General features: G+C 41.4%; 1 long non-coding RNA gene and 1 pseudogene across 1 annotated transcript; both read right to left on the bottom strand.

The window, feature by feature from the left end:
* Positions 1-1,339: 1,339 nt before the first annotated feature.
* On the bottom strand, positions 1,340-6,365 carry LOC117069655. The gene is made up of 4 exons (XR_004431623.1): positions 6,298-6,365; positions 5,262-5,330; positions 1,918-2,125; positions 1,340-1,448 (listed from the first exon to the last, which is right to left on the bottom strand). It is a non-coding gene; the product is annotated as an uncharacterized LOC117069655 (long non-coding RNA).
* A 1,229-nt stretch (positions 6,366-7,594) lies between these two features.
* On the bottom strand, positions 7,595-9,076 carry LOC117069229 (annotated as a pseudogene).
* Positions 9,077-11,138: the final 2,062 nt, after the last annotated feature.

Here is an 11,138-nt window from a genome sequence, read left to right as displayed (position 1 = left end):
GTAGCCGTATATTTAACTTTCTCAGAAACTGACACACTCTTTTCCAAAGTGGTTGTATCGTTTTACTTTCTTACCGACAAGGTGTAAGAGTTCTGGTTGCTCAACACCCTCACCAACACTTGCACATATAAGGAACTTTTGAAGGAAACATACAGATGGTCCCCAACTTAAAATTGTTCTACTTAACAATGTTTTGACTTCACAATGGTGTGCAAGCGATATGCATTCAATAGAGACTACTTTCGAATTTTCATGTAATATAATCATCATTATCTTGGTATAAAATATTCAGAAAATATGTGGGTCCATTAAAGAAACCTGGAATATCAAGATTTTTAAATATTCAGCGATGATTCAGTAGCTTTAGTGTTCAGTAAGAGTTACTGTGTTTCTTTCCAAAAGTCATTAATTTAGCCATTTAAAACTGATACAGATAGGCCGGGCACGGTGGCTCACTCCTGTAATCCCAGCACTTTGGGAGGCCAAGGCGAGTGGATCACGAGGTCAGGAGATTGAGACCAGCCTGGCCAACATGGTGAAATCCTGTCTCTACTAGAAATACAAAAATTAGCCAGGCATGGTGGCATGCATCTGTAATCCCAGCTACTCAGGAAGCTGAGGCAGGAAAATCACTTGAACCCAGGAGGCAGAGGTAGCAGTGAGCCAAGATCACACCACTGCACTCCAGCCTGGGCGACAGAGTGAGACTCTGTCTAAACAGAAACAAAACCAATACAGATATAAGAGAAAAAAACATCTATCATAGAGCAGGATCAAATTTTGTGAAAGTCAATTAGGAGATAACAATTATATCATCTGAGAAAAGTCTGACTAGAGATGGGGCTTAGACACTCTCTTGCTTTTCTTCTAGGTAGGTTAATAGAGTTCACTTTTGTCAAGGAGCCGACAATCCCTCCTTTCCTTTCTTTGTTATCCTGCAGCTGGTGAAGCAGAAATATGAGCCATGTAGTGACATCAGAGCTAGAATAGGGCTGCAGAGCCAGATTCGAACAGTCATTAGTCAAAGGCACCACTCCATCTACAAATCTGGAGTTGGATTGTGGGCCCTTGGGCACTCTGTAGCAACTCTACAAGTGTCATTGTCGATAACAAATTCATTTCTTAAAGAGAGTTTAAATTCAAAATCAGAGGAATGTGGGTTACAGATCTCAGCTGTCATTTATTAACTGTGTCTCTTGGTCATATGAATTAGCCTTTCTAAACGCCATCTCTTCATTAGTAGAGAGGAGTAATAAATATGACCTACCACATGAAATTTTTGTAAGGATTTAAGGAGATAATACATTAGAAGTCCTCAGCACAGTGGCTAATATTTAGAACCACTCAATAAATATTAGCTCTACCTTTTGCTTCATAATAGATGATGTTACTGGATTTCTCTTCAAGCTTCTAGCATGTTCAATGGATGCTTATCTTAGAGCCAGATCCTATAGCAAAGAGAGTTAGTAGACTAGTTATACTCATATGAGTCATTTGAGAAACATATGTGCTGCCAAAGTAAATGTTACAGACAGTACTATAGACAAGGAGTCTTAAAAGAGGGAATCAGAAAATGAGAAACATCTCAATATTTATTTTTATTTATTTATTTATTTTTGAGTCAGAGTCTCACTCTGTCACCCAGGCTGGAGTGCAGTGGCACCATCTTGGTTCACTGCAACCTCGACATCCCAGGTTTAAGCGATTCTCCTGCCTCAGCCTCCCGAGTAGCTGGGTTTACAGGCGCCCACCACCACGCCCGGCTAATCTTTGTATTTTTAGTAGACACGGGGTTTCACCATGTTGGCCAGGCTGGTCTCAAACTCCTCAGGCAATCTGCCTGCCTCAGCCTCCCAAAGTGCTGGGATTACAGGCATGAGCCACCATGCCCGGCCTCGACATTTATTTAATACTCACCAAATTCCTGGCACTATACCAGGACATTAAGTATTAGTTCTCTGTGCCACAGCTATGTAAGGAAGGGCTTGATAGGTAGATCATGATGCTCAGAGAAGAGCATGGCCACACAGCTGGTGAGGGGAAAGCAATGATTTAGACCCATGTAGCTGTGACCACAAAGCCTCTGCTAGGCCTTGGATACCCAAAAGGTGGGTTGGACTTGCATCTGCAGAGGAAAGGGAGAAGGGCAGCCTTAGAAAAGGAACTAACTTTTGGAGCCAAGCTAAGTAAAATGTGTTCTTAACACTGATTCTTAGGCACCCAACAGCTTCCAAGTAGCACTTCTAGGGAAGGTTTTGTTGATGAACATACTGCCACTACAGGGGATCTTTATTTGTTGACTTGTTAGCACATAAAATGAAAATATACATATCACTGTGTCTTGCAGCAATTAGAAGAGGGCAGTCAAACTTCCATTTATTCACTCATACTATCCGATTGTCCTTGAATAATACTATTTCTCCATCTTCCAAAGACATTTTTCTGCCTGGTTAATTGTGTAATCAGTAGCAGGTTAAAAGTATGAGCTTTTCTGAAAAGTGGGTACATCAAATTCTTACAAATTCTTAAGCTAAAAAAAAAGACTGGTTTTGAGACAAGACAGATATATTGCTTTTTATTTTGTGTAACCCATTTTGCTAAGCTTAAAACTGAAACCTGAGAATTTCTTTACCGGGACCAAGACCCTGAAATTTAACAAATATTTACCATCCTTAAAAATCTTCAAACACTTTCAAACAACAACTTAAAGAAGTAAGTAAATCCATGAAAGATGATAGAATATAATTTAAAACTACATAACTTAGAAATAACTTGCTCCTTTTTTTTTTTTTCCCGAGACGGAGTCTTGCTCTGTCACCCAGGCTGGAGTGCAGTGGTGTGATCTTGGCTCTATGCAACCTCCACCTCTCGGGTTCAAGCAATTCCCCTGCCTCAGCCTTCCGAGTAGCTGGGACTACAGGCATGTGCCACCATGCCTGGCTACTTTTTTGTGTGTTTTAGTAGAGATGGAGTTTCACCATCTTGACCATGATGGTCTCGGTCTCCTGACCTCGTGATCTGCCTGCCTTGGCCTCCCAAAGTGCTGGGATTACAGGCGTGAGCCACTGTACTCGGTCTAACTTGCTCATTTTATAGATGAAAAACATGAGATCAGAGAGCAAAATAACTTTCCAGGTTTACATTACCAGTTGGTAGCATTTTCTGACTCCCAAACTAGTGTTCTTTCTGCTTTCATATACCATAATACTAACTCTACTGGTATAGTACTAATTTTTTGCATTACTAAAGAACATTTTAAAAATGATCACCACCAAAACACCACCATTCTCCTGCCACTCTGATGTAAATCATTTTTGTCTTTGTTCACTACCTTCCAGTCTTCACTCATACCTATATTTATATGATCTGAACAATAATACACATCTATATACTATTTTTTCTATTTTTTATTTATGACTGTAATGTAAGAGCTGTTTACGTTGCTATTAGCCTTTGGTGTCACAGCCCTTAAGGTAGACATATAATGAATAATTATTTTCCTATTGTTGAACATTTTGTCACTTTCCCAATTTTATTTTTTTTCCTTTTTTTGAGTTTTTTCTTTCCTTTTCTTTTCTTTCCTTTTTTTTTTTTTTTTTTTTTTTGAGATGGAGTCTCACTCTGTCACCCAGGTTGAAGTGCAGTGGCACAATCTCGGCTCATTGTAACCTCCGCCTCCTGGGTTCAAGTGATTCTCCTGCCTCAGCCTCCTGAGTAGCCGGGATTACAGGCATGCACCACAACGACTGGCCAGTTTTGTGTATTTTTGGTAGAGGCAGGGTTTCACCATGTTGCCCAGGTTGTTCTTGAACTCCTGAGCTCAGGTGATCCACCCACCTCAGCCTCCCAAAATGCTAGGATTACAGGTGTGAGCCACCGTGCCCAGCCTGAATTTTTCTTAGAATAAATTCTAGGAGATGAAATTTCAGTATCAAAACCTATAAACATTTCTATGGCCCCTATGAACATTACTATTAGAGTATTCATAAATTGGCTTTCCTAGTTGGTCACATTTTATTTTACGAAATGAAATGTGGTAAGAAAGGACATGTGGGAGTAGGGGGTACAATTCTAAATTTCACAGGCCTGAATCTGTTTGTAAAGGCACAATACCCACTATTTTCCCAGAGATAACATAGGAAATGAAAGAGAGTGAGGCTGGCTTGGTTACAATGGTAAGTAACAGCTATTATTGCTATGGATTAATGCATATTACGAACTCTATCTGAAGCAATTTGGTGGTCTGGACTTTTACTGAGCAAAGACTCCCTTTCTCAAGACATCGAGATATAGTTTATAACAACCACCTCCAAACAGCAAAAATTCTATTGGCATTGGGGTTTAAAAAACATACTGCCTTTAAAAATGGGTTTGTTAGGTGCCCAGTTAAATGCCCAGGAGAGAGAACTGAGAGGAAAATTTCGCTCAAATGCTTCAAACTCAGTCTTAAATTACTGAGAGGAGAATAAACTAATTTCATGCAAATATATTTTTAGACTTACACTTTTTATACTGAATTTTCATTGTGAATGTGATTAATGTATTTTCCATTACCATATTTAGCCAAGAAGGTTTTGTGCAATTATGATTCCATTTGTATAACTTGTAGACTTTGGCAAGCAGTGAGGTGGAGGAGTGGGTATGCATGCTAGCAGATTTGGGATATCCTTTGTGGACATCGTCATAGAAGAAAAAGTGTTTGAATACTACAAATTTGAAGTAAATGGTCAGATAATTCACAATCATGAATTAAGCTGCCACCAAGGCAGACCCAACAGTATTAAATTACAATGTCAACAGTATTGTGGAAACGCTCTGCTTTCCAAATACCAGAGTAAATTCAGCCCTAAGAAAGTTAGCCACAGGTGTTTATTGAGCACTCAGTACAACCTCAGCCACTGCGTCAGGCACCTTGGGGAGACTGACAAGCAACATGTTTCATGATGTTGAAGAAAGAGTGACGACAAGAAATAGGAGACATGAGTTATCATTCTGACTTTGTGCTCCATGAGTGAATCACTTCCTCTTTGGGTCTTAATTTCCTCTTTTGGAAAATGAGAAGATGAACATAGATCCACCATAGCCTGTAGGTTTTATCTCAGATATAATACCACTGAACTTATAGTGACTGCCTGGAGTGCTGTGATGAAAATAATCCTAAGGCAATGTGTGGGCTTAGGAGGACAACACTCTTCAATAACATAGCTACATCTCTATAGGTTCACAATGGAGCGGGAGTACATGTGCTATTACTTACTGACCTTGGTCTCATGAACTCAGCAGCTCTGATATTTGTTGATGTTAATGAAGACAAAATTCTTGCCTAAAATCTGGGTTGGGGAGATAAGACCAATAACCACAAATTACAGTGAATAATCAAGATAAAATAAGTATAAGGGCTAATTTTTTCAGTAAATATGATAAATATCAAAACCAGAAAAAAAGAAGATCAATAAAGACTTGAGTAGTTAAGGATATTTTCTTGGAGGAAAAAAACATTTCAGCTGAGACTTAAGACCAGGACATGATAATAATATGAGTACTAAAACAATACTAAATACTGAAAAGATAATGTAAATATTTATAATTATATAGCACTTTAGAGTTTACATATCATTTTGGCATATTGCCAAATTTTAAGAGGCTTTCAAGTGTGTTTTATGCTTTCAGAATGTTTTGTAATTTACAGTGTTCATAACCATTATAACACTTAATCTCAGAATAATCTGAGAGGTAGGCATCATTGGCCCTATCTGATAAATGAGGAGTTTAGTAAAGTTAAGTGACTTATTCAAGAAATGTCACAAAGTTAATAAGGGGCATAGTTTGTAAAAGACCTAGAGTCCAAACCTGGACTAAGATAGGTCTATCAGTCAGGGTTGAACGTAAAAACAAAGTAAGTGTTCACTAATTCAGAAAGACTGATTTCTATATAACCATGGTAACGAGAAGTCACCAAAACTGATTTTAAACCTGTCCTATTGATCAACGACTTGTCTCAGTGACTGCTTTTGCAAGCTAACCAATCAGTGTCAACCCTCACTTCTACATGTCAGCCAGGCAGGATGGACTCATTTCAATAAACATGCCTCTGAGTGCCAATCAACAACAGTCTCAGAGAGTGCTTCTGCAGATATTGTCAACACATTTATGTCTCTAAATGTCCTCCAATCCCTGAAATCCTTGCTTCCCCAGAGCCTTATATAATATTAGCAGAAGGTTCTGCTCAGAGAGAATGTGCCTGACTAACATAGCTCTCCCTTTCAATAGTAAGCAATACATTTACTTCCCACTCACCCCAGATATTGAGTGCTGGTCTCATCACCCTTTGACAAGGTCAAGTCATGAAAACAGAAACCACTCTGGGTATTTCAAACAAAGTCAATAGAATGAATTGCTTACACAGGATTGGAAGGACTGTGACAGCACAAAAGGGACCGTGAGGTAACCCACAGATTAATAGCTCTAGGTGAGCAAAAAGCTTATAAACTATTGGTGAAATGAAAATGTGTACTCAACTCATGACAAGCCTTCTTTCAGGCACTGCTCTACGGGAAGGAACAAGACAAATGAGGCCCTGGCTTTCATGGGGTCCACATCCTAGGTAGGGTTAAAGATAGACAGTCTAGGCCAGGCGCGGTGGCTCATGCCTGTAATCCCAGCACTATGGGAGGCTGAGGCGGGCAGATCACCTGAAGTCAGGAGTTTGAGACCAGTCTGGCCAACATGGTGAAACCCTGTCTCTACAATACTCTTTTGTATTGTCTCTAGAAAATACAAAAATTTGCTAGGCGTGGTGGTGCGTGCCTGTAATCCTAGCTACTCAGGGGGCTGAGGCAGTAGAATCGCTTGAATCCAGGAGGCAGAGGTTGCAGTGAGCCAAGATCATGCCATTGCACTCCAGCCTGGGCGACAAGAATGGAATTTCATCTCAAAAAAAAAAAAAGATGAAGAGTCTAAACATAAAGCAAGATAAACAAGGGAAATTCACATGCAGTCACATGATGACAATACAAGAGACTGAGATGATGGAGACTGGGGGTCAGGCAAGGCCTGTCTCAGTAGATGGAGCTCATGCTAGGCAGCTCAGGGCCACCCTGCCAGGCCTGGGGCCAGAGCATCTAGGCACAGGGAACCATCACTATGAATGCCCTGACCACTGGTACCAGAAAAGGTTTTGTGCTCTTCCCTGTCACCAGTCCTTCTGTGTCAAACTGTTCATTCCTAAACACCAATCTCACTGAAATAAACATTAGCTACATCTTTGTGAAAGCTTTTCTTTCTTTTTTCTTCAAATACTGGGTGTATTCCACATGTTTAGTTTTGTCTTCTCACGATTTCCATGTCTGACCATCACTACTACTACATCCCGTAGTAACATTTCACACATACTTAAAACCAAGCAAAGGGCAGAGTTCTACCTTTAAATACTAAACAGGTGTTTCAGACAACACATTCTCGGCGATGGAATCCAGACATTTCTCAAACATGGTAGGGAAAGTTCTCACCCTGCATTATAAAAAGGACAGCCAGATATCAACTGTTACACAATGAAATAAGATGAAAAAATGTGAACAACCTGTTTAAACTATTCTTAAAGAGGCTTCCTCCACTGCCAGAGATCTCAAATAGCCTCCTGGTCAGTCACCCGGAAGCAATTCTTCACATAACTGATGAACTTGGCCTCCACTTTGGGAAGAAAACCACCTTCATCGGCCAGGTGAGGTGGCTCAAGCCTGTAATCCCAGCACTTTGGGAGGCCAAGACGGGCAGATCACGAGGTCAAGAGATTGAGACCATCCTGGCTAACACGGTGAAACCCTGTCTCTACTAAAAAAAATACAAAAAACTAGCTGGGCGAGGTGGCGGGCGCCTGTAGTCCCAGCTGCTCGGGAGGCTGAGGCAGGAGAATGGCGTGAACCCCGGAAGGCAGAGCTTGCAGTGAGTTGAGATCCGGCCATTGCACTCCAGCCTGGGAGATAGAGCGAGACTCTGTCTCAAAAAAAAAAAGAGAAAGAAAACCACCTTCATCTATTCTTGCTTGCATTTTTGCTTTAATGTCTTCTACAGAACTAAGTCGTTTTGGTGTTTTAAAAGTTTTTTCTTAGGCCGGGCGCAGTGGCTCACACCTGTAATCCCAGCACTTTGGGAGGCCGAGGCGGGCGGATCACAAGGTCAGGAGATCGGGACCACGGTGAAACCCCGTCTCTACTAAAAATACAAAAAAAATTAGCTGGCGCGGTGGCAGGCACCTGTAGTCCCAGCTACTCAGGAGGCTGAGCCAGGAGAATGGCGTGAACCCGGGAGGCGGAGCTTGCAGTGAGCCGAGATCCTGTCACTGCACTCCAGCCTGGGCGACAGAGCAAGACTCCGTCTCAAAAAAAAAAAAAAAAAAAGTTTTTTCTTGTGCTTTGAAGGATTCTTGACCTTTTAATCTCATGTTGATGGTTTTGAGTCTTTTCCATTCTGGTTTTGTTGTTTTGCATTTTGGGTTGAAATACTTCCTGTAGATTTCTTCACTGAAGATTTTTCTTCAGTTTCCTCTTCAGCAAAATCATCATCATTATCACCTTCTTCATCATCATCATCATCTTTGTCAGCAGCATGTTTTACTTTTTTCTGCGGAAACTTGCTACCACCTGCAGGGCAGATCGATTTCCAGATATACTTAAGAATTTCCCATCCTCCTCCTCTTTGTCTTCTGACTCTGCAGCTTCCTCCACAGCTACTAAGTATTGTCCACTCATATGCACTGGCCCTGAAATATATTTCAACGGTAAGACCATGGATGGTGTTATTTCAAAGCCCCCAAGGGAAACTGTTGGCTATACAGATGTTTTCAAAGTTGCCTGTGTTACCTTAATTGGACTGCCTTCATTATTCATGATCTCTGCTTCAACAATGTGCAATTCATCCTTTGCACCGGCCCCTAAACTGGTGGTTCTTAAAGAGAACTGGTGCTCATTTGTATCATTATCCACCTTAAAGTGACAACCTTTGTCACCCTTTAGTTCCCAACTAAAAGGATAGTTCTGGGCCTTAGGAGGCTTAAGTACATGTCCATCAAATCTTCCATAGGGTGGCGGCACACACTTAGATGGGAGAGGAGGGGAGTGGAGATAAAGGATTGCTGCTCCAGAGAACAGCTGCACAGGTTGGAATCACACCGGTTTCTTTTTCTCTCTTATTTAAATCTGGAAACAGGACAAAGTCCAGAAAGTGTGTCTGTGACTCTGGCTGGATGATTGACCAACTGTTTTCCCCATAATATACCATAAAGGGGAAAAAATACCTGCTGGGGAGGAAAATACAGAACAGATGGTGATGTTTACTCCTTCATTCACCTTTGCATATGTGAGAAATGCTTGCGAAACTTCTAGGAACTGGGTGTTGCCAGAAGGAAAAAAAACACATAAAAGCTAATTACTAGTAAATAACAGCATCAATAAGCCTAATCACACCTGGGGTGGTTGAGCTGGAAATAGAAAACCCAGCTTATCACATTCTTACAAGCCTGTCACTTGTGGTAATCAGAGCTTAAAAAGGGAGAGGGACTTTTCAGGGTAAAGTCCTGTTACTAGTTCTTAGCAGTGACGGTCTTGTTTAGGCTAATTGTAAAATACTGCTTCTTTAAAAGCAGACGTAAACCTTTATGGCAGGAAAGGAGAAAGACATTTAAGTAGGGAGGGTGAGTGTGAAAAAGACTGAAGAAGGCCGAGCATATAAATCAGGAGAGATAAGTTATCTTTCAGTTCTATATGCTTTATCTATATGCTTTATCTATATGCTTTAACCAGATGTGCGAATCCTCTGGGCCCAGGTTATCCCCATCTGTGGAAAGGGAGGATTGGACCAGAGTGGTGGTTTCTAGTGATTTTCAATTTGTTGCTGAATCTTTTCTTTAAGTGGTATCTTACACAGAAGCCCTACATCAAAGGTAATTTTATTTTTTTAAAGGTGGTATCTGGCAATATTGTCCAGGCTGGAGTACATTGTCTATTCACAGGCCTGATCACAGCTCACTGCAGCCTCGAACTTTCTGAGCTCAAGCAACCTTCCTGTCTCAGGTCTCCTGAGTAGCTGGGATTACACGTGTGTGTCACTGCACCACACTCTAATCTTAAAGATGAAGTTGCTCTGATTGATGATGAGATGGCAGACCCAGAAACCTATTTATTCATTCACAGATACACCAAAACAATAAATTTTTTTTGGAAATTTTTTTAGTATTCTTACTGCCTGGGAAACATGGTGGGGGGTGCAGATGATAAATAAACATGGTAAGCGAACAAATTCTATGATAGTTAGAAGGCGATATATATAAAAGAATAAAGAAAGTAAGCTAGGGGAAGGGAAGTCCACAGTGTCCAGCTGGTGTGGAGGTAAATGCTACAGAGAAGGGAGTCAGGGAAGGCCTCAGGGAGAAAGTGAGGTTTGAGCAAAGACCTAAAAAGTGAGTGAGGGAACTACCAAGCACATATCTGGGAGACGAGTTTCCCAGGCAGAGGATACAGCTGGAGCAAAGGCTTTCCACGTGAACATATCTGTGTGCTGGAGGAACAGCAAGGAAGTCAGGATGGCAGGAGTACAGTGAACCAGGAGATCAGTCATGGGAGATGAGTAGAGGGGAACCGGGGGGCTGGATGATGCAAGACCTTGCAGAGTCTTGTCAGGAATTTGGCTTTTATGCTCAGTGACATGGAGAACACTGCATAGTTGTGAGCAGGGGAGAGACCTGATGTGACTTCCGTTTTAACAGGATCACTTTTGTTGCTGTATTGAGAATAGACTAGATAGTTATGAGAAGGGAAGCAAAGAGGCCAGTTACGAGGCTAGTGTCTGATTCAGGCCAGAAATGAGGTTGCTCACACCAGGGTAGTAGCAGTAACAGGCAGTGAGAAATGTATCAAGGGTCTGGATATAGTTTCAAGGCCCACCCCTCAGCCTCTTCCTCATTCCCATAGCTGCTTCTGGGGACCTCCTGGAATCCCTGAGACTTCCAGGAGCACAGTTTGCAAATCCATGGGTCTGATGACCTGCAAGTCTCCTTTCAGGTTCTGGACTCCAGCTCCAAGGGGATCCAGAACACTAATGTTCAAGGAGCTACAAGAGGGATGGCATGATCTGCTGGGCCTAAT

The sequence above is a fragment of the Trachypithecus francoisi genome, unplaced genomic scaffold (assembly GCF_009764315.1).
Source record: "Trachypithecus francoisi isolate TF-2019V2 unplaced genomic scaffold, Tfra_2.0 Lachesis_group3, whole genome shotgun sequence".
In the NCBI taxonomy this organism is placed as follows: Eukaryota; Metazoa; Chordata; class Mammalia; order Primates; family Cercopithecidae; genus Trachypithecus; species Trachypithecus francoisi.
The sequence above is the reverse complement of the archived record's forward strand: the minus strand, read 5'-3'. Positions and strand labels throughout refer to the sequence as shown.